The 24,441-nt window shown below is 40.8% G+C and overlaps 1 long non-coding RNA gene across 1 annotated transcript in view; it reads right to left on the reverse strand.

Moving 5' to 3' along the window:
* Positions 1-7,233: 7,233 nt before the first annotated feature.
* Positions 7,234-24,441, reverse strand: part of LOC104861476 — a 31,917-nt gene continuing 14,709 nt past the window's right edge. Inside the window, exon 3 of the long non-coding RNA XR_780061.1 lies at positions 7,234-7,287. This is a non-coding gene — a long non-coding RNA (uncharacterized LOC104861476). The remainder of the gene's footprint in view (positions 7,288-24,441) is intronic.

Here is a 24,441-nt window from a genome sequence, read left to right on the forward strand (position 1 = left end):
AAAAAAAAATTTTTTTTTTTTTTTTTTTTTTGGTACCGGGGATCAAACTTGGATTCTTGCCCTTGCAAGGCAGGCAGCAGAACCACTGAGCTAAATCCCTAGCCCTGCTAAAGATAAACTTTATTGGTAACACCTTGAAATTCACTTTTAGAATCCTAATTCCAAGTCAGTTGTTATAGCTTGGGGATTCAAATGGAATCCACTGTCTTCTGCAAAGTCCACCAACTCTTCCTTTAAGCATTTATGAAGAACTTCTGTTTTTCTAGTCATTAGTACATAAATGAGCAGATAAGTTTCAGAATTTTTGGATTCAACAGGAACATGAATTGCATATAGATTTTTTGAAAAGAGTAGGGACAGTTTTGATGGTGACATCTACTAGTCAAGGTGAAAAATGCTCTGTTTTGTCTATGTTAGACTTGGTAGTAAATAAAATTGTATCTTCTTCAACAGTTAAATCCTTACCCAAGAATAGTTCACCATTTAATGTGTTTTGTAACCCTGGAGGAATCTCTATGTCAGCAAGTGTCTTTGGTTCAAAAGTTTCTGGGCTTGATGAATTCTTTCTTACTGTCTGAAGAATGGCATCTTTGGGGACAATGTATGGTGTGCTATGTGTGAAGGGGCAGAAATATTACACAATTGAATACTTGTAAATAATTCTACAGGGGAGATGTCTTGTGTATATTTCACTTATGTTTTCACTTGTGTGATCTTTGAAAGACTGCACCTGTATTTGGATAGTAATTGTGATCTAACAATTTTGTAAGTATATGCTGTCCATTTGAAAGTCTGGTTATTGATCATTCGATGCAATGAAGCAATTTTGTTTTCACAGCACCAGGAATAATCAGAAATGCACTAAATCTTTTTCCCAGAATTTGGCTTTCTACCCCTCTTGTGTAGCCTTTTTTTGAATGGAAATTCAGTTTCTTGGATTTGGGCTTTTAGAACTTCAACATTCAGGATTTAGTCCTTTGAACTGTGCTTTTTGGAATTTTTGAATTTCAATCTTTGGGATTATGGTATTTGGGGTTGTGTCTTTCTGGATTACAGTCAGTCCTGACCCAGGGGAGAGTAGATGAGTAAACTTCTTACTTGGACAGTAGTCCTTCTTTATCTAGAAGGATTATGTTTCCCCTCTAACCAGTCAGCCTTAGGAGGGATGTTCTGGAGCAGGGAGGAGGCACAGCCCATCCAGCAAGGAGCAGCTACATTCGTCTTGTTGGTGAATGGAAGGGGAGGAAAACATTCTAGTGCTGCATCTTCAGCCCTAGCGGGGAGGTGGCACACTGTGTGGATGAGGATACTGTAGTGTGAGGAAGGGGAGCAGGAGGAGCAAAGAGAAACGGATATTCTGAGCCATCCTTTCCGATAGCTGATTTTGTCTAGAACTGACCCTAGTTTTGTCTGTCCAGAGTGGTGAGATGGCCATCAGGATCAGTGAAAAGCTTATCCTCCTAGTTCTCACTGGTCTTGTTCTTGTGGGGAGAAAGAGAAATCTTGATTCTAGAGGGAAAGCTGCTCACTACGAGACAGTCATTATTTTAGCTTTGCATTACAAGAGGAGACCATTTTCCCATCATCTTTGAAAACCCTTCCTTCCCCTCTTCTCAGATTGCTTCAGGGAGTTGTTCCTCACTGGAGGCTTGATATACTTCCTGAGAGTAAGGATGGTTTCCTACTTGCAGAAATGTCTCCATAAATACTTGTCAATGGGTTAATTATGTCTACATTGCCCGTCAAATCATATCTACCCAAGATACATAAACAGCCTGCCTTACAGTATAATTCCTACATGTCATACTGAATATAAACCAGCAGAAAATGAAGCAAGAGAACAGCACATGTTACACAGACATGCTTGTTTTACTGCACTGCCTGGTTCAGAACTGATCACAGAAATATGCAGGGACTAATGTACTTCAGATGAACAACTGTTAGACTCTGTGTTCGCAAGTAAATAGAAATTGCTTTGTGCATGGAAGAAAGTATAGCGTAAGGGGATAGGGTAAAAAGGAATGCTTGGAATTATCAGAAGAACCTCTGGTTTAATTAAAAGATAAAACCTAAAATGAAAGCCTGGATGTCCAGTTTATGTCGATGATAGCTTCATAAGAGCTGGAATTTTGTCCTTTTCACCACTGCAATCCTAGTACCACAGCAGACACATGATAAGTATCCATTGAATGAATGAATGGATGAATGAATGCAACTACAGAAAAAAATCCATCTATGTGAAAATCAATTAGACTTACAGTTTTTCAAAAATCAAAGGATTTTGTTTTAAATGTTGAATTCTCTGTTCAAACAAAATCTTCCAGAACATAGGGATAAAGATTACACTGATGCAAACCCCAAGTGTAAATCCATTGATATCATTCCATCATCTTTACCAGCCACTGCTTTTTAGTCCAGAAAGTCACTGAATGTGGGGAGAGGTACCCCTGGTCTGGTGTGCACAGGAAATATTCTGGAAAACTCTGGAAACCACAATTACAGGGAACCACTGAGCTCAGGATTGGATGCTCCGTGGGGACAGGGAATGTTCATTTTGAATCCTTTACAACTGATGGTCAGTGTTCACCTTAATTTCAGCACTGCTTTCCCTACCTCTGTTATTGCAATTGAATATTTGTGGCCTTCTAAGTTGCCCTCACAGCTGATTTTGGCTTATAAGAATTGTCAGAGCTATAATAGATGTTGAGTGAATGTCTGTTAACTTAGTATAGTTTTCCCAGAAAATTTGGGAATAGGACAGGTAGACACTTTTTGTTCTTTTCATCTGAGGCAGACCTTTCCCATTTCACAGTGTCTCCCTCTCATTTTTCTTCACAGTATTCCAGTCAGTGGGAGAAGACAGATATTTTAATTCTTATTTTAGAGATGGGGAGACTGAGGACTAGACTTCTCTATTAACTTGCCTCTTGTTGAATAGGCAGTTTAAACCAAGTCTGGGACTGGCTTCCATGGGCATTGTTGTGGCTTGTATCTAGATGTCTCCCCAAAGCTTCATGTAGTCATAGGTGAGGCTTACCAGAGATGGCTGGATCTAGGTTGAGTGATACCGGGATCAAGGATCTCATGCTGGCATTGATTTCACTGATGCTAGGATTAAGTGTGTGAGTGCTGCCTGCTCTAAGCTTAGCCTGAATAAGATATAAGGGACAGGAAGAGCTGCTGTGTTCACTGCTGGTCACTTGTCACTTGTCAATTGTTGCTTGCTGGCTTGCTGCTCTTGCTTTCTTCTGCCTGCCATGAACCGTTTCTCCTTTGGGATGCCCCTCTGCCATAATACCCTGCCTTGGAGCCAGCCAATTATGGACTGAAACCTCTACACACTGTAAGCTGCAATAAACCTTTCCTTCTTTAACTTCGGGTGTAAGGTATTTTGTCTCAGCACTGAGAAAGGTAACTAAGACAGATATATTTATAATGGTTGGTTTTCCTTAAGCAAGAAAGAGAGATCTTTTCTCAGGAGAGTACATTGCAACAAACCCTTATATAAATGTGCTCTATTTAGCAGACAACTGGTAATATATGATTAAAATATAGCCTCATGATTTTGTTGAGCAACAAACACAGTCTTATGCTTTATTTGAAAGATTATAATCTTTACCACCAGTTAATGTTATTTTATACACTTTGGGTTCCTTGCCCCTTTTCAAAGTGCTGCTTGGAATCTTCATCATCAGTGGTATTTACATAGTGCATTGCCATTCATTCTCATCAAGCTGACTCTCTGGAGAAGATACTAATAAGCTTCCCTTGTAACTAAACGCCACAATTTTCTCTCCAGGATCTATTGAAGAATGGACCTCCTCGGAAAAGTACAACGTTTAATGTATTAAATTACACCATGGCTCAGACTTTTCTAGATAACCTCAGAAGGGCACCAGTTCCTATTCTTTAGTGACTGTCATGGGAATGTGCATGTTATGACCCAAACCACAAAAGAAGTCCCTCTGGAACTCATCCCAGATTTGGGTCCTTATATCATAAGAATGTGTTTATTTATGGACAATGATTATGTGAAAATTTCTGTTGAAAGACAGCAAATTCTAATCATTGCCTCCCTCTCAAGCATCTCTCCTCAATCTGAGCATAATTTCTTTCAGTTCTGATCAGGATGTGTGATGCATAGTTAATGGGCTTCCCACTGCCATCTGGCAGGCTGTGTGAGTTCACGGGCTCACATTACAGAAGAAGCAGGACCGCAAGCCAGATTTAAAGTAAAAGTGGGCTTCCAGGCAGCAGTACCTGTTGAAAGTGAACTCTTAGGTAGCTACGTTCATTCTTTCTGATGGAATTACCACCTTTAAGAGTGAGTAAATATCTGTAGTTTGTCAAATGGAGCCTTTAGTTGGACTGACCAAGATAAATCTTAATTTCCAAATTGTTTACTTACCCAAAAAAAGTTTGTTTATTTATAGCATTTCAAACTTTTATTTAGTTTGAATCTCTCTTTGTTTACAAATTTTATAATATATTTTAGTGGAATTCAGATGTTAGATTCTGCAGACTTTTCTGTTCGTAAGAAGATGCTCATATATAGTAATTGAAATTCAAATTTTGGCTCATATTTGTTCATTGTAGGAAAATATCTTTATTGATCTGCTTGAAACTATTGTTCTTGCCATTAGTTCTTCACCTCACAGTAGGTCAGGGGAGTGCTTCAAAGTAAAATATCCAGCATATGAGGACACTGGAAGACACAGTTATTTTAAGGATAATTTATTATCTTAATATTTCTTCTGTGAAATATTTTTTTCTCAAACAAGTACTCACTGCCATGTCTTTTGCACACAATCCCATTCCCAGGTTGGAAATTTTCTCAGCATCATATTCAAATATGTAAGTTCATAATATACTGTATTAGTTATTCTTGTGATTGTAAGCCACAGAAGCCAAGTTTAATTTTCTTTAGAATAGCAACTCTATTTCATTGCTTTTAAAATTTGCATTAAATTTATTTTCAATATTTCTGAGATAGAATATGTCTAAGAATTGGTAGCACATCATAGCTCAATTGAAAGTGTATTTTACATAAAAGACATACATAGCTTAACATCTTTGAATTAGTAATGTCTTAAACTTGATCAGATAGAGTAAATTGCAGAAGGGATGTCATACGGCTGGGTATCAGGTACTATTGCACAAGAAGCTCAAAATTGCTAAAACTCTCTGTCTCTGACTGTGGCTTCAATAATTTGGGTTGGCTTTATGACTTTTTCACTGGGGATGCTTCCTCTATGTATTTAAGAGACAGACCTACCAATAGCTCTTTGTTTCATAGTTTGTGGGTCCCGGTACTGAATCACAAGTCTACCACTGAAGGAAGTTATTTTCTTAGGTTGGGTTAGGTGTCCACCTCTAGATCAGTGTAATCGTATTTGGCCAGAAAAATGTAGTCATGTGAGAGCTATAAAGAATATAAATGGGGGCTGGGTGTATAGCTCCGTAACAGAATGCTTGCCTTGCATGTGTGAGGCCCTGGGATTATTCTCCAACACTGCAGGGAAAAAAGGATAAATGACAAAGACAAGTCCTACAACAGTAGTATGAATGAGAGTGATGCTGGTGGACTGTACTTCTCCAAAGAAATAAAATCAATAATTCAGGGTAAACAATGCTACTGTTGTCTCTACCGTCATATCTATATTCACATGTTATCATCTATCTTGGTTGATATGCCTAAACTATGCCTAAACTTCAGGACAAGTTACAGGAGGGCTAATTCAGGAAAAATAAAGATACCAGGGGGGGGGGAAATAAGCTTACTTGTAGCAGAATCTGCCTTTTGTGTAGCACTCAAGAAAGTTAAGTATACGTTTTAGATTCCTTTGCAAGTAGCTTCCACTAGAAACTTGGAATGCAAAGTGAACCATATGAGATGGCAGCACATGAGGAGACAGGGTCTCTAGGTGGAGCTAACCAGCCTTCTGGCCCAGCTGTGATGGTAGCACAGTTTTCTAACATCACATCCAGTGGTCTCAGCAGCAGCTTACAGATTTTCTGGTGTTAAACAGGTTTTTCTGTGCGTGGATGTTCCTCCTAGTGGCATTGTATCTGGCTATGTGACATTGAGACTTAATTCTTGACCCCTTAGGAACTCTATAAGTTTTGATAGCAATGATAAATCCATTTCTGTTGAAAGTAGCTAGAGTGGATTCTGCTTTCTGCAAGTCAGGTCCCTAACCTACACACTTTCTCTGATAGTAAGAACACTTACTCATGAAAAGTACATTCATGTTTTTGAAATGTGAATCATTGGATCATTTGGAGAAGGTTGCTTTCTAATATTTTATCTTTGATATCCACTTTAGAGATCACACAGTAAGTTCACCTACATTATTTCATGAGAGACTGACAAAAATGTAGATCTCCCTATTATAGGTGCAGGTATGGAGGAGTAGATACACCCTTTAAGAAACACCTGGTTAAGAACGTGCTGGAGAATCCAACATACTAATCCATGACTTGCGTCAAGTTATTTGACTTCTGTATGTTTTGGTTCAAATATGTAAAATGGAGCTAAAAATACCTAGTATAAAGGATTGTTTAAAGGATTAGACAAATCAATCCATGCAGAAAATTTAGAAAGTTGCCTCAAATACAGTAAAATTAATCAGCACTTGATATCATTATCATTAACATTGCTAGGGGCATAAATTGGTATCTACTCTTTGATGAGCAATTTGGCATTATCTACCAAAGTGTCTATATACTTTGGCTCATCAATCACAGTTTGTATCTAACCTATGGAAATGTACTTGCTGAAATGTCCATTAGTAGATAAATAGTTTAAAAGATTATATCATTATATTAGTCACTGTCTTAACCCTGGAAAAAATATGTGACACCTGCAACATAAAAGAGGAGAGACTTATTTTGTCTCACATTTTCATTCGATTCAGTTAATGGTCAGCTGGTTCCAAGGCAAAAACAGCATGGAAGAACAGGATGGCACAATAGCAAGGCAAAGGAAAGCTGTTCACTGCATGGCAACCAGAAAGCAGAGAGAGTAGAAAGGAACCAGAGTTAAGAATACACTGAGTGATGGCCTGCCTGTCAAGCCCCATCTCAGAATGTGAGATTTGGGGGGGGGCTTAGATCTAAGTAATAACATTCTGCCCCTAGCCCTCAAAAGGCTCATGTCCATGCCATCTGCAAAAAGCATTTGGTCCATTTCCAAGAGTCATCAAAGTCTTAATAGTTCAGTATTGCTGAAATGTCGTAGTCCGAAGTCTCTTCTGAGACTCAATGCAAATTTTTAGCTGTAAGCCCCTGTCAAAATAAAATAGAAAGTTAAGCACTTTCAACATACAATGGCACAGAGTAAACATTCCTATTCCAAAAGAGAGGGATAGGAGAATAGAGAGTAATCAGATCAAAGCAAGCCTGAAAGAAACCCTACAGAGAAAACGTTAAATCCTATAGCTGCATGATCAGCACCCAGGGCAGGTTGTGGGGAACAGTAAACTTCAAAGCGCTTGGGCAGCCCACTCCTATAGTATTGCCATTTGCAGTGCACATGGCCTCTGTCTTGGGTTGGTTCTACTTACTGCCTGCAACCTTCTTCAGCAGATGTTCCATATTCTTGGCATCTATAACTTCCTGAGACCTGCAATGCACCTGTATCTTTACTATCTCAGCTTCATACTGCCCTCTTGGAGCACACAGCCTGGCCTCCCAGGCCTTCTTCCGAAATCTGGATGGAAGATTCCGAGACCTCACAACTCTTACATTCTGCATGCTGGAAAAAAATAGCACCAACGGGTGATGCGAATGTGTGTGCTGCTACCTCCTACAGTAGCTGGATCTGCTTGGACCAGGGCTGCAGCAACCTCTGAGTGCCTAGCTAGCTGAGAACTATAAAATGAATCCTGGGGTACCAATTCCTTAGGTGACCTTCTGGAGCAGAGTACCCTGGGGCTTTCTTCTCAAAACAAAAAATCTTTCAAATGAAGTTATCTTTAGCCTTTTAAATCCTTGAGTCTGTGAATGGTAGGATTTGACCAATTCCTGAGATGCCCTCAAGCCTTCTTTCTCACTATTCTGATGCAATATACTTGGTTTTCTATGCTAATCTTTTCAGCAATCATGCTCTTCTTTACCCTAACTTTTCAGGTCCTTCCTCTCTGGCAAAACTGCTAACTTCTCAAATAAGTTGCTCTGCTATTTGCTCCTGATTCTCACTGTAGATCTAGCTAAATGCAGGCAGTAGTATTCATCCAACAGCATGAACTTTGGGTTGTCTTGAAATTTTCTCCACCAAATCAATTAGTCTGCCATCTTTAAACTTAGCTTCACACAAAGTCTTAGGATATGAACCAAATTCTTTACTGGAAGGAAACATGCATGGTCTTGAGTCCAGTTTCCAACAGAGTTCTCATTTTCATCTGAAATCACCTTTATTTCCACATGCCTATCAGAATTATGATCTTCTGAGCTGTGACCAGAATCCCACATCAAGCTTAGCTTACAACATTCTGGGGCTTCTCTCACTAACATCTCCAAACTTTCCAAACTCTTTCCACAAACTAGTTCCAAAAGCTTCTAAACCACATGGCCAGGTACTTTCACAGTAATGATCCCACTCTTAGTACCAATTTTCTGTATTAGCTTTCTTCTTGTCAGGACAAAATACCCAAAACAACAGCTTAAAGGAGGCTTGCAGTTTCAGTGAGTTTAGTCTACGATTGGCCATCTCCAAGACAGAAACACTATGGTGGAAGGACCTGGTAAGGGACAGCTACTCATATCATAGTAACCAGGAAGCAGTAATTGAAGGGAGTATTCAGGGAAAAAGATATGCACTCCAAAGGCAACCCCACCAAATCTCTTCCCACCAGGCCCCACCTCCAAATGCAAGACATTGGGAGAATATTTTGATCTAAACCATAGCAATTATATGTTAGAATACTGTGGCAGCCAATAAAAAGAAAAATATAAATCCATATGTTCTGTCATGAAAATATCACCCATATGTAGTTCATTTAGTCAACAAGTATTTATTGAGGATTTAGTGTGTATTCACTGTTACAAGAGCTGAAAATTAAAACTATTACATTGTGGAATAGTTTGCGAAGTATACTCTGTTGAGTGCTGAACAGTGATCTCTACCTGTGCACAGCTGTGTACTGGGCTGTGTTCTCTGCCCAGGCAGATTTCCTTAATTTGTCTAAAATGCATCCTGGGGTTTGCTTTCTCACCACCACCTTCTTATATATCCTGGATCCACTTTGTATCTTAGAGACATATGAATGACTGAAGCAGAAACAATCATATCTGTCAGATAACACTAATCACCTCTGCTGGAGTCAGAAGAACAGTTAAGGTGCTCTCCTTGTTCAAATGGCTGGTGGGCCCTCTGCAGACATTGCCTTGGCCCTTGGTGGCTTTCTGGTGTTTCAGAGAAGGAAAGTGACAGTTTCTTCCGCTATTGTTTTGGGTGCTTCCAGTCCTGCCCCAGATCCTGAGCCCCATAGGGCCCTCTTTCATGTCCTGTCCCATCCCACCTATCATTCTCTTCTTCTCAGATGCCTGTGGCAAGGAAGTGGGGCTATTTGTCTATTTATATCCAAACTACTGTTGATGCCATACCTTTTATCCCTAAATATTTCAGGGCTTTAATTTGGATGTATAACACGAAGATTTGTAAATGAAAATATTTTTATTTCTACCAAAGCTTAGTCTTTGGAATCCAAAGCTTTTGATTTTAATTGCTGAGTTACTTTTCTATCACTGCTATACCCAAAATTCAAGGAGAAGGGTTTATTTGGCTTACAGTTAGTAGAGGTATCAGTCAATAATTGGCTGGCTCCAAGGCAGAGTGGCAGGGGGGCAACAGTTCATGATGGCAGAAGACAGCAAAAGCAACAAGAGAATTTAACAGTGTCTTTCTGCTCCTTTTGTCTTTTATTCAGACTACTGGGTCTAGGGCAGTGCCTAACCAATTACTCAGGTGTGGTGGTTTAGTAACCACATGCCCTTAATCCCAGCATCACACATTCCAGATTCAGCCACCTCTGAAAAAGAAAGCCCCACCTCATCAGCATGAGGCTTTGAGGGGATCTCTAAACACAAAGCATAACATTCCATCCCTGGTTTCCCAATGACTTACGCACATACCTTTGTGCAAAATATCACTTAGTGCATCTCTAAGAGATGCCAAAGTCCTAATAGTTTCAGGATTGCTGAAAAATCCAAGTTCCTAGTCTCCTCTGAGATTTAAGGCAAACTCTTAGCTGTGAGCCCCTGTACATAGGAAAAGAAAGTTAAACACTTCCAGCACACAATGGCACAAGATAAACGTTACCATTCCAAAAGAAGCAAATAGGGAGATAGCAAGGAATGGGACCAAGGGGAGTCCAAACTCCAGCAGGACAAATATAAAGTCCTACAGTTCCATGGATAGCATCTGAGACAGTCTGGTGAAATGTGAAAGGCTTAGATGGCTCTGCCCGTGTGGCACTTCTGGTGGTGGTAGATCCCATAGCTTCCTTCTTGGTCAGGCTCTGCTCCCTCTTTGCAGTTTTCCTCAGATGATCCTTACTTCTTCAAACTTGGGGGGCCTCTACTGCACCTTCAGCTTCACACTCACACCTTCACACACTAGCCTCTCAGGGACACACTGTCTCACCTCCCAGGCTTTTTTCTGAACTCTTGGTGGAAGCCTTCCTGACCCCACAACTCTTGCATTTTGCACGCACCTAAAACCAGCATGATGTAGTTGATGCTCAGGTTTGCTGCCAGCAGGAGCAGTAGCCAGACTTCCTTCTCTCTTGACTTTAGGGATAGAGTACCTGAATCACTGAGCACTCTGAACCCCATCCCAAGGAACAAATTCTCTAGGCAGCTACCATTTTGGAACATGGTGCCCTGGTACTCTCTTCTCGAAGCAAACTCTTTCACTTTTGCAATTTTGAGGCCACAAAGGGTGGAGTTCTGCTGCTTCTTGTAGTGCCCTCAAGCCTTCTATTCTATTTTCTTGTTCCTTCTCAGCAATAAAGATCTCCTCTGCTCTATCTTTGCAATCTACAGTATTACTGGAGTTTTCTTTCCGGCCAAACTCAAAACATTTTTAAACCATTCTGCTGGTCTTTTTGTTCTTGATTCTCAACATAGATTGGCTAAAAGCTCCAACAGCAGTCATGCCACAGCCTCAACATTAGACTGCCTTGAAATTTCTTCTGCCAGATTTATTAGCCTACTGCCTTTAATCTTAGTGTCAAGCAAAGCCTCTGGACATGAGCCAAATGCAGGCAAAATTTCTGCCAAGGCATAACTCTGGAGTCCAGTAGCCATTGCAGCCCTTCTTCCCAGCAGAGACTTCCCAAGCCTGGTCTTTACCAGCTTTCTGGTCTTCTGAGCTCTGACCAGAATCTCCCACACAGAACGGTCTAAGGCATTCCATCTCTACTGCTTCAGCAGGCATCTGCAAATCTTGCCTGACTCTCCCCCTTCCTGCAAGCCAGTTCCAAAGACTTTTGAGCCACATGGCCAGGTGATGTCACAGCACTGACCCCACTTCTCTGGTACCAAATTTCAGTGTTAGTTACTTTTCACTTGTGGCTGAGACAAAATAGCCAACACCCAAAGTTAAAGGTGAGAGTGTTTACTTAGTTCATAGCTTATAGAGGTTTCAGTCCATACCTGGCTGGCTCCAAAGCAGGGTGGCCCGTGGCAGGGGGGCGACAGTTCATGGTAGCAGAAGATAGCAAAAGCAACGAGAGAGGGACCTTAACAGTGTCTTCTGACCCTTTTTTCTTATTCAGACTACTTAGAGTGGGTGGCACCTTAATCTTAGTGTCCTTGGACCTGGCCCCTCCATGAATCAATCACACACTTTATTTAACTGCATAACGCTTTGGGGGGATATCCAGACCCAAACCATAACATATTGGTACCTTGCTTCATGAACTTAATCCATCTCATGGTTCTGGGGAAGGTGGTCATAGTCATGTTTATCACCTGACGAACAGAAGCAAATTTTTGCTGAACACTTCTGTTTGTGAACCAAATGTTTGCAAACTGAAGCATTTGTGAACCAAGGTATTACTGTATTGGAAGTAGGGCCATAATCAACTTCTGTCTCTCTATTCTCACATGTTTCCTATATATTTGTACAACAAAAATCTTGGGGAAGGGTCAAAGAGCAAATAAGAGGAAGGAAGCTAAATATGGAGGAGTGTACAGCGAGCGTTCAGGCCAAATGCTTTTGATGTTCTGCATACTATACTCCCCTCACGTTCTCCCTGCAATACTGACCTGAGAGTCATGGTTTCTTATGTTTCGTTGGAAGAGTTTGATACAATTTAGGTGTTTTCTTGAAGTTATCAAAATGCTGCATCAGGTTGGTGTGTGGCTGCATGCCTGTAACCCCAGTCTCTCAGGAGGCTGAGGGAGGAGTATTGCAAGTTCGAGGCCAGCATGGGCAACTTAGCCAAATCCTGTCTCAAGATAAGAAATACAAAGGATTGGGGCTGTAGCTCAGCCCTGGGTTCAATCCCAGAGCCTCAAAACTAAAACAAAACAGCATCATTATTCATAGGTGAGAATGGGATTATTGAAGGGCAATCAACTTTAGAACACAGGACCTGAAGTCCAGAGGGATAGCCTCTAGAGTCATTACCTAGTGGACTGGTTGTCTTACTAGAAGCAACACCTGGGCTTACCATTGGATTCGTGGTTAATTGGTGGACTATTATACTCTCCAGTGGATGAGTAATCAGGAAGCTGGTCTCCACCTTCAGGAATTCATTACAATAAATGGCCTTCTCTTTCTTCTGTTAATTTAATCTCCTATCTGTAGTACATCATGTTAGTGCTGCTCGGGTAGAAGATGGATGGCATCTGTGCTTATGTAACCGGGAGTTGAATGCTGTATGCTCCAGCCGTGCTTATTTGTGAGTCATAATTATGTCTGTGCTAAAACCCTGCTGCAAGCTGTGTGTGCCTGTGTGGGTGTTTTATGTATGGGTGTATTCCACAACCTGGGAAGCTAAACCTGTTGGTGAAGGAATTTTCATTTACCTCAAAGAAAGAGCTTAACACTTAATAGAGATCAGATTAATTTCAGCAGGTTATTTACATATACAATAAGGCTTGTTAGCAACAGAAAGGAAACTGCCTTCACCTTGGTCCTTTCCAGCTACTCTCTGGGGATGGAGGGGAAGAAACAAACTCCTAGCTTTTGTGAGGCTGGCAGTGTCTGGTTAGCACACCTGCCCACTGGGTAAACCAAGTGCGGTCTTCACCTCTGGAGGAAGATTAAAACTCTTTTTGAGTAAAGGAGAGCTAGGGACTGGGATGGGTTCTGGATTAAGAGTGTATACACGTGGACAAGAGGGCTTATCTGTAAAATGAGATGATAATAGTTTCTATTTTCTGCATTGCTGTAGGATTGAACGAGTTACTATCTGAAAGGACCCAAGCACACTGCGCATCATGATGCTCAAATAGTTGTCTCCTGGGGGGTTCATGGAGGGGTCCTAACCCTGAAGCTCACTCACTCCGCAAATCACACAAAGGAATTAGAGGAAGCCCTGCAGATATTCTCTCTTTCTCCATCTTCTGTCCAATATCTTCTCTACAAGGTGGTCCACTCTGGCAAGCCCTGGTCACCAGGTCCCACTGCCTCGTCCTGAGAGTCTGGGAAGGGAAATTCCTGTTTTTCCTCCAGTGGAGTGCTCATGCCAGCTGTGGTGTGTGCCTGTCTTTTGTTCAGCTCTGTTCTTTCCACCCCCATGCCACCCCCGGCCCCACAGGCACTGCTGCCTCCTTGCCAGGGCTGATTCCTTTCATCTTGCTCAGGTTTGGGCAGCTCTCTCAAAGCCCCTGTTTGCTCTGATGGAGTGTGGGTGACTTCGTGATTGCCTTTCCACCTTACCAGGCCAGTTGGTTTTCCCCAGAGTGCTGTAATTGGTGTGCTCCTTGGTGTTTCCTATTTGTCTGCACCCTGTGTGGATGGTAGGGGGCTCAGCTGGGACCCTGTACTCTTTGTTAGAGGACCTAACCTTGGCGTTTATTTCCAACTCAGATCCTCCCTCTACATCTTGTGTCCACAGGCCTAGTCTGCCCTCTCCACCAAGAGTGTAACCCTGAAACCATTTCCGTATTCCAGATGACTTTCACCCAGTTTCTCTCCAGCAGTCACTTCCATTCACTGCAGACAGAAAACAGAATCTAAGCTAAGGATAACCACTCAGATTGTCTCCTTGTGGTTTTAGAATAATGAAGAGAATTCTGAAATTTTTATGGCTCATGAGAATAGGAGTTGGGCTTGGAGGTCCTACAAAGAGGCTGCTTCACCTAGCTTCAGAATCTTGTTTTCCTATACCATCTGAGGTTTATAGTACTGGACTGTACCTCTTTTCTCTTTGGGGGAGGTGGTGGTACTAGGGAATGAACCCAGGGCCTTTTCACTGAGCTGTATTTTCAGGCTTCTCTGCCTTCTGCTCCTTACTTTTTTAAAAAAAAATTTGAGGCAGAGTCTTACTGAGTCCCTAAGTTGTCAGGCTTGGTTTGAACTAGTGACTCTCCTGCCTCAGCCCCTCAGACCTACAGGTGTATACCATCATGCCTGGTTCTCTTTCTTTCTTTGATTGCTGTTGGTGAATGTTTGGAGCACTATTTTTTTTTCTGTTACTTCCTTAGTAATTAGCTATGAGGCAACTTCACTGCTCTATATTAATCCATACGTTGTACTTTAGGAATTGTAAACCCCTAGCAGTTTATCCGGAACATCACTCAGGTAGCACATTTATTTATGCACTGCCTATCCTGAGCATTGCTCAGGCAGGTATCATTTCAACCAGTTGATTCTTGTATTGAGTAAATCTGATAAAATTGTCATTTCTGTATTTTCTGTTATATTACATTTTTAAAAATTAATGAAAAAATATACAATTTATGGTCATCCTGTACTTAAATAATCGGACTGGAAAGTGGTTAAAACGAGTGGGACTACTCCTGATGAAACAGAGACTCTGACCTTATTCGGCTATCATTCTTTCCTGGGTTGGCTCCTTCTTTACAAGGCTGGCAATAGTTTTCCCCAAGCCATCTGATCAAATGGTACCATATTTTATCTCCAGCTTTCAAGTATCTCCCCAGTAACCCAGATAATATTAGATTGGGGAATTGCCTCAACATACCGCACAAACTAATTTGCTATAACCAGCCACAGGAGCAGGTTTCTTCAAGAGCCGTGATGGAGTAGAGTGATTACCTGAATAGGCTTTAGAGCCAGACTTCTTGAGTTCAATTTCTGTCTCTATCATTTACTAGCTAGCAGTGCAAACTTGAACGAGTTACTTGGTTCTGTATGTCTCTTTCCTCGTCTGTGAAATGATAGGATGAGAGTGAATTTGATCCACCTTTTAGGATCCTATGAAGCTGAACTGGGTACTCTGTGCTGTGCTTAGACAGTGTCTTGCTCATTGTGCCTATTTAAAATGTGTCTTCTTTTCTTCCCCTGATGCTTATTTGTTTGGGGCCTAATCTAACAACTCTGCTGATGGAAAGAAGAGATGAGACTGGCAAAGGAACCACATGAAACCGGGTAAAGGGTACATAGGCATTCACTATGCTGGCCTTTTATTTTAGGAGTATTCATTTTGTGTAATACAAATTGAAAAATCAAACGAGGGAGGAACTCCGAAATGTGCACCAATATAAGAACATGTGTGTAGCCAAACTTGTAGCCAAACTGCTACATGCTGGTTAGACAACAATTTTACAGGTGACATCAAGAGGAAAATCACTCACCAACTTGGTTTAAAACAACCATTTTCTTAGGCTCCTACATTCTGTGGATTAGGAATCTGGACAAGGTACAGTGGGAGCGGCTTGTCTCTGCTGCATGATTTGCAGAACCTTAGCTGGTAGGAATTGGAGGCTGTGGGTCACTTAACAACTGGGGCTGGAACCTTCTGAAGGGCAGTTTGTTCACTCACAGTCTGGAGTCTGGGTTGGTGTGATCTGAAGACTGTCGTGAAAACGGGAATGGTGGCAAACATGCCTATAATCGCAGCCCTCTGGGCAACTGAGGCAGGATTACAAGTTTGAGCCCAGCCTGGGCAATTCAGAAAGTCCCTATTTCAAAATAAAAAAAAGGAGTGTGTATGTCGTTCACAGGAAAGGCCCTGAGTTCAATCCCTAGTTTGGATGGAAAGAGGTTGGAGGGAGAGAGAGGACAGGAAAGAAGGAGGAGGAGGAAAAGTGGGAGGAGAGGGGAGGAGAAGGAGGAGAAGGAGAGGAGAGAAAGAAAGAAGAAAGGGTCAGGAATACACCCGCCTCCCAGTGCCTCCTGGGGCCTCCCATGGTTCCGCTTCTGCGTGCATGGCAGCCTTGCCCAGCCATGTTGTTTATATAGCAGCTCAGGGCCCAGGTGTGAGCGCTCTGGCTACCTAGGTCCAGAGGTCACTCAGCATTTGTCTGCTTCCTTCGTTAGTCGAAGTTGTCACGAGCCTGCTCAGGTTCAAGGGGATGGAAAGTTAAACCCAGCTCTCAGGGGAAGACTGTCAAAGAACTGTAGGGTCGGTTTCATAACTGTCACAGTCTTTATATCTCTTAATCCAGTGATATCACCTCTAGGAATTTATCTTCTTTTACTAAATACCCTACAATTTGGACAAAAGCTGGGCTGTGGCTCAGTGATACAGCACTTTCCACCTGTGTGGGGCCCCAGGTTCCAAGACCAGCACCGAAAACCTGTCCACAAAGTTTTATCCCCAAATATATCTATTTCATTATAATTAATAGTAACAAAATGTTAGGAATGAACTTAATGACTAACAACAGAAAAATGATTAAATAAACATCAGAAAACTATTAAGATGTTTTAGAACCATTAAAATAGTGTTAGAAAGAATGTTTTAATCCTCCTTTGTGTGTGTGGTTCTGGGGATGAATTTTTTGATACTTAGGAAAGTTCAGGCTTTAATTTAAAATGATAAATGTAGGATTCATGTTACATATAACATGACCTAAAATGTTTCTAAAAACCTGAATTATTTGAAATAATATGGATGGCAATGAGGAGGAAATATATTAATCAAATATTGACAGTAGTCATCTCTAGAAGTGAAATTATGGATAATACTTTTTTCTTTATAGTTTTATACTTTCTTCCAAATTTCTACAGTTTACATGTATTTTTTTTGTAGTTTTGAAAAGAGACTTACAACAATTCAATATATTTGTTACATTAAAAAAAAAAAGGGTGAGCCAGCCAGGGTGGAATACAGTTATAATCCCAGCTACCCAGGCTGCTGAGGCAGGAAGAGGTCAGCCCGCTTAACTTAGTGGGATCTGCTTTAAGACAAAAAGGGCTGGAGATGTAGCTCAGCTCTGGGGCACTATTCTGCCATGTGCAAGAAGACCCTGGGTTAATCCCCAGTAGAGAAAAAAAATCAAAGCAAAGGAGACAGGAAAGCCCAGGATCAAGGTGCTGGCTGATGCGATGTCTGGTGATACCCACTTTCTGGTTCATAGATAGCACCGTCTTAGCTGTGTCCTCACATGGTGGAAGGAATGTAGGGTCTTTCTCTTGAACTTTTTTTTTCCCCCTGTGGAGCATGATACTTATTCACACCTCATGACCTAATCTCCCAAAAGCCCTATTTCCTAAAACCACCACCATGGCAGTTAAGATCTCAACATATGAATTTGAGGGAATACAAAGATACAAACCATGGCAGTATCACCAACATGTTCTTCCTGGACTACAGGAGAAGGTATGTACTAAAGGGAATGTAGCAGTGCAGTGTTTTTCTGAACCTGGTTGTACCCTATCTGTGCCTTTCCTCACAAGGTGGCTTCTCTGTTTTCAGACTCAGGGATCTTCACCTCTCAGCTCAGCTGGTCAGTCTACTAAGAGACAGCATGTGTTTTACATCACCCAATTTTGCCCTCCCCTCCTGTTCTCTGAATGAAAGACAGGTCTCAGAAATGAAACCTCAGTCTTCCATCTATGTGTTTACCTCTACAATGAACTTTTACCCTTCAGTAAGTCTTCATGGTCATTTTCCAAGAAGTGACTTCTGCTACACCATGAGTAGAAGTCTTTCTGTGCCCAGATCCCAGCATGCCTTCTCCTGGGCTTTGGGGAATCCTCTGCTGCCTCAGCTCCCCTTCCCAAGGGGTGGGAACTGTCACGCTGAAGTCCATCCCTTCCACACCACTCCTCCTATTCCATTTGCTCATTTACCAGTGAGTCAGTGAGGTTGGTTCTAAATGAGCCTTTGTATCCATCCTCACCCTAGGTTATCCCTGGAGCCTGTCTGCCCCAAATCCATAGCTTCCAATAGGATCCAACTGGCTACTTCAGCTCCCACCTAGCACAGAGTTACTGCCAGTCTCTGATCATCTGTGGGTTCCAGATCCCTGGGGTCAACTCACCTCTGGTCAAAATACCCTTTCATAAAGAAGGATAAACTTGAGTCCTTTGTAGGAAAATGGATGCACCCTTAGGCCATAATGTTAAGTGAAATGAATCACATTCAAGCTTAGTTATCACATGGAGTCTCTTACATAAGAAACTCAAAATGTAAATAAAGAGAATAAAAGATAGATAATAGGAAAGAGGGAGATAGATCTTTTGCAAAAGGGAAGGGGACCAAGAGATGGAGGGAGGGGAAAGGGAAAGGATGAATAAAGAGTTAAGATGTGTTACCTAAATGTACCAACGTCCCATGAGAAATGGAATCATTGTGTATGGCCAACAGGTACTAATAAAAAATAAAAATTGAAAAAGTATTTGGAAAAAACTTGCATCTGTAGAGAATACACATAATTTTTTTCTTGTCATTATTCCCTAAACAATGTATTTCAACAGCTATTTACATAGCAGTTACATTATATTAGGCATTATAATTAAGACATGACTTAGAGTATATGGGAAGGTGGTGTAGGTCACACCATTTTCTATAAGGGACTTGAGCATCTTTGTATCTGTGTATTCACAGGGGTGTTGGAGCTGTTACCCCATGGGTACTGAGGGACTACTTATATACTTTGGCACAAGTGAATGCCATCTTGCTCGTCAATGGCCAATTCCATCATTATTTGCACCAAGGCAAGTTAACTCAGGACCCCTCAATAAATTTAACAGATCAAAATACCTTAAACATACCTGACAATAGTTCTGGATATCTATTACCATGATGTATGTTATATATTTTTTTAAAGCTTGCAAACATTTTATCAGTCAATATATTCATTAGGTAAGGTCTGAAATAAACTACTGCGAAAGCTCCATATTATTATTATTTTTTTTGTAACAGTTTCCTGGTCTAAATTACTCCAGATAGTGTTCTAATGTTAACATTGAATTCTCCAGGACAATTTTTAGGACTATTTAAAGAATCAAAGCTATTTATATTTTGCCCTAGGTTACCTATGATAAATGACACTGGACTTTTGAGGACATCACAGTTCTGCCCTCTGTGTCAGGTATCGGCCCCAGCTGTCCATTTTCCTACTTTCTGGTTTGTCTTATGTTGTATGAGCTGTGGATTAGGGCGAGGAGGAAAAACAGAGTTTGAGATAGAAATGGAAGTGATTTATGAAACAAACTCAGAATAATATAGTTAAAACAGTTGATCCTCTTAGAGGCTTTTCAAGTCTGGAAAGATTTATTCTCCAGTCCAATCCAATTTCGGCTACTAAATTGTTTATAACCTCAAACAAAGCAACAAAGCATCTTCCAGGTCATTTGCAAATATTCTAATTCTATTAAGGGCATGATTCAGTTCCCTGATGGGATTGCTGCTTTGGAGTTAGCTAACCCATGATCTTTGCTTTAGCCAATACATTGTGAGTGGAAGTAAAAACATGTGTCACTTCTGGGTGAAGCTTTAGGAATCAAGGTGTACTTTGCTATATTCTGTTTCACTGCTAGGTTGAAATGGAGCCTCCTTAAGCCTGGATCCTACTGTCTACGTAAGTCAAATCATCCCTGTCTGCAGGTGGAGAAACACATGTATTAATCTTCTGGCGTTTCAGGATTGTTTGACATGATGGCATTATCTAGCACGTCATCACTGGTAAAGTAGGCAGCTAGCTAGATGGATAAACATGTACAAGGAGTGATCTAAAACTATGGTGAATGTTTAAATTTAAAAAAAATTTTACATTAAAGATACACTTCCATCAATCCCCTCCAAAATACACAATTCAAATATGCTTGTCCCGTCATTCCTGCCACTTTCTGAAGCAGCTCTGGAAGTCCTCTTTCGTGAGCATCTTTAGTTGTGCTGTCGTGGCTGCCGCGATGTCCTGAATCGATTCCAGATGTTTACCTTTCACTGTCATTTTGACTTTGGGAGAGTCAAAAGTCGCTTGGCTTCAGATCTGGTGAACAAGGTATATGATGACACACTGAAATGTTTTTATGAGGCTGCCTTTCCACTGGATGGCAATGAACAGCATCACTCACTGTATTTTAAAATCATACCTCATAATGACACTTACAAAAGAGAACTTCCAGACCGTTTCAGGAATTGGCAAAAATGATGGGGGGCCGGGGATTTAGCTCAGTGGTGCTACCACCTGCCTGGCAAGCCCAAGGACCTGAGTTCCATCCGGTAGAAAAAAAAGAAAAGATGGGATAAGTGTTCAAAGTGAAAGGGAGAATTTTGAAATGGATTAATGTTAATGTGCTTTTTGTCATAGTAAGAATTTTAATTTAAACATTCACCATGTATTTCAATCACATCTCACATGTAGCGGGATCTATGGACAGGAATGTGGTTTCAGATATGCTAGTAGTTGTTTTATGGATAGAGATATTGACCAAGAAACCATGACTCCAAAATTATGACTCTAATGTTAATGACTCTACTAGTTTTTATCTTTGATTGCAATTTTTGGGGTCTTCCTAGCCTGAATTATACCATCTCTGTTGTCACACTCAACTTATTCCAAATTCGTGTTTAAGCACTGAAAAGTTCAAGAACTGAGGATATTTTTCCCCCTAAGAAATAATGGAAAACCAAATAATTGCTTCTGAGGCCCAAAAATTACACTTATAAATTCAGCTCTCCGGGACTTTAAGAAATTTCACAATGATTTCTTTCTTTGACTCTATCATAGTTCTCCCAGTTTTCCTCTTAGCTTTACTGTAGGTATCACTTTGAAGTCATGGTTATGATATTTTATCCAAATAAAGCACACACACACAAAGCCCAATGACAAATGTTTTGATGCACTGACACAACCACTATATGTTGTCTGGGTGACAGTGGCACTTAGACTGAAGCATCACCTCTTTGTGTCCAGGCAAGACAAGGTGTGTGACTCACTGTCAACCTGTACAGGTCTTTGCAAGTCAGGTTTTTGGTTGACTGTTGAGCAAAGGTTTGAACACCGAGCAAATATTTTTTGAACTTTGCCGTTTACATAGTGACGAATTTGAGCTTGGAGCTCTTTGACAACCAAGATATTGTATTTTGATGCTGTTACTCTTTTTAGGGTTTTTGTCAAATATTTTAAGTTAAAAGAGGCAAATTATGATGCAGGATTTACAATATAACTCAGTTCCTGCACAGGAGAAATTATATGATAAAAGAACTGTTTGTAATTATATATACAAAATATGAACTCTGGTTGGAATATAGGTGGTTTTTATTTTCTTCCTGTATACTTACTTTTTAAGAACAGCTTATGTCATAAACATCTATTACTTTTGTTCTGATCAGTGCTCATTCCTTTGGTCAACTGCCCTGTCTTCGGTCTGTGTGATTCTAGATGTCCTGTGAACTAAGAGAATTCCTCCTTTCTCCTCTCCCACTTGCACTCCTCATTTAACATAAAAGTGGCTACACAGGTGTATCCATGTGACCCTAATTCAGCAGATACTGTCCTGTAATCAGAGCCTTGATACAGATACATAGGAACGAGCGGTGGCTGGAGTCAAATTTTCTGTTGGCACCGTTGAAAGAGATCCTTGGAATTTCTCTGGCTTGTTGAGGCATTCAGAATTTCTTTGCTAGAGGTTTATTCAGTTTATTTATCATTGGTTTAAGTTGCCTCGGGTTAATTTTGAGGTTTGTGATGAAAGAATCTTTACAGACATAGCTTTCACTTATTTGGTTTAAAAAATTAACAAAACATCAGACATGAATTCATATTCTCCTCTTGCCTGTGAAGTGTTAAATCACAGAAGTGTTTTAGACCTCTTATTCTTGTTTTTTTTTGTAAAAGGTAGTGGTGATTATCACCAACCTCCTTTTAAGAATGAATAAAAGATTTATACTCAGCTAGTGCCAGGTGGACATGTGTGTGTGCTCATGCGAACACAGCGTCATGTGATATTTGGAACATAAACTGGCATACATGTGAACTCAGGTACACTGAGAGTGTGTGTGCGAGTAAAGGTTGTGTGGCTGTGAATGTGCGACAATGAGGGTAGGGTCAGTATCCTGCCACCCTAGCTGACCTTCCCTCACTCCGCCCACACCTCCTAGTTACTTCTGGCTATTTGGGTCACAGCAGGTTCACACACAGTGAAAAGGAAGGAACCACTCCTGAGGACCAGGACTACTATCATGTATAACAACCAAGCCTTGGGAGATGGGGGGCACAGTGGGATGCCCTACGAGAGCTTCTAATCTTGAATCTGGGCATTCCGCATGAGCCTGGATTCAGAGTCAATTGCTGAGATATATTTCAATGGGTAAAAGAAAGGCAAGAGCATGACGGGAAATTGAGAAAATGTAAGATACAATAGCATGATGATCATCTTCTTCATTACTAATTTGGTGAGTTATTTTAAAATGTCTTGTGTTGGCAAGGGTGATGGAAGTGTAAATTATTACAATCTTTTTGCAGACAATAAAGTACTATGGGTCAGAAATCTTAAAAGTATGCATACTTATTAAACTTTTCTTCTGTTGTAATAGATTTTTTTTCAGTACCAGGGATTGAATTCAGGACCTTGCCCTGACCAGGCAGGTGTGGTGCCACTGGGCTACATCTCCAGCCCCTATTGTAATAGATTTCAACCAGGCTACTCAGCCTACAGATTTCATTCCCAGTTTTCCTTGCAGCTAGGAATAGCATATTTATAAATTCTAGCCAATGTGATGAGAGCAGAAGTGATTGTATAGTTGATATGATAAGTCTCAAAAGGGAAAATGTGTGGCCTCCTGTTCCCTCTTTTCCCTGTCCTGCCACCTGGAACACAGATGTGGTGATCAGACAAGAGAAATATTTAGGGTTGGCAGAGTGAGGATACAGGAAGAATCTGGGTCCTTGACAACATGAGGAGAATCACCATTCTATCTCTGATTTTGTCTCACACATAAATACATTCTTCCATTACCATCCATGGCCACTGTATGTCACACATGTAGCCAAAAACATCCAAACTAATGTACCGCGTCCCTACTTTTGGAGATTTATCAAATTGGTAATTGAAGATATGTGCAATTATTCAAGAGTGGAACTTATGGATATTCGTATGTATGGAAGTTGCAAGTAAACAAAATAATGGTTTGGGTAAAGACTTGGACAATGGAACACCACGAAGTCTTTCAAAATTATTACATAGATTATTTACGTTTGAATTTCACGGTCATTTTGACTTCAAGGAAGCACCAGAGGTCTCACAGTGTCAGATGATGAAAAAGATGAATGAGGACACACCATGATGCTTTTAGTTCATAGAAGTTACTGTAAATGCTTTGAATCTATTCGGGACGTTGAGGCAGCCACCACAGTGCAACTGAAGACACAAAAGAGTATTTTTCAGGACTGCTTTGGAAAATGGCAAGAATGATGGGACGAATGTTTGAAGCGAGGGGGAGTATTTAAAAGGGGACTAAAGGCAATATGTCTTTTACGGCAATGCATTTTTTAAAATTTAACATTCACTATGTTATTGGATCACCTTGTATTGTAGGAAGAGAATTTTTTGAAAAGTGCACAGGTAAGACAAAAAATGACTGCTAGTGTATATGATGTTAGCTTTCCACTGTGACCACCTACAAGAGAATTCCAATTCTGCCCCTGAGATTTCCTTCCTGCCCTCATTCTCTGGGGAAGAACCTATTCCAATGGGTGAAATTCTTTGGGTTTTGGTGATGAAAACTATGAGGACAGAGGAAATGGAGAAAAACAAGAGGCTTCTTAATCAGGATTGGAGGAGCACGTTTTCTGAGGGTGTTTGAGATGTGGGACCTGAGTTGTTGTGTGGGGGACACTGGGAAGGAGAGGAAAAGGAGAATTTCTAAAAGCATGCCTGGGGGTCTTTGCCTCCTCAAGGTATTTCACTGGAATGACTTTAGGCTTCATTCTCTGCAGAACTGGATCACGGGATCTCTCCATCATGCACATAGAAAGGATACAAATCCTGAAGATGGGTATCAAATGCTCAGCGCTTTTTGCTGGCATTTCTTTGGGGGGTGTTGGGTAGAATTCTGCTTTTTGCCT

This window comes from Fukomys damarensis, unplaced genomic scaffold, assembly GCF_012274545.1.
Source record: "Fukomys damarensis isolate Sample0158 unplaced genomic scaffold, DMR_v1.0_HiC HiC_scaffold_10, whole genome shotgun sequence".
NCBI lineage: Eukaryota > Metazoa > Chordata > Mammalia > Rodentia > Bathyergidae > Fukomys > Fukomys damarensis.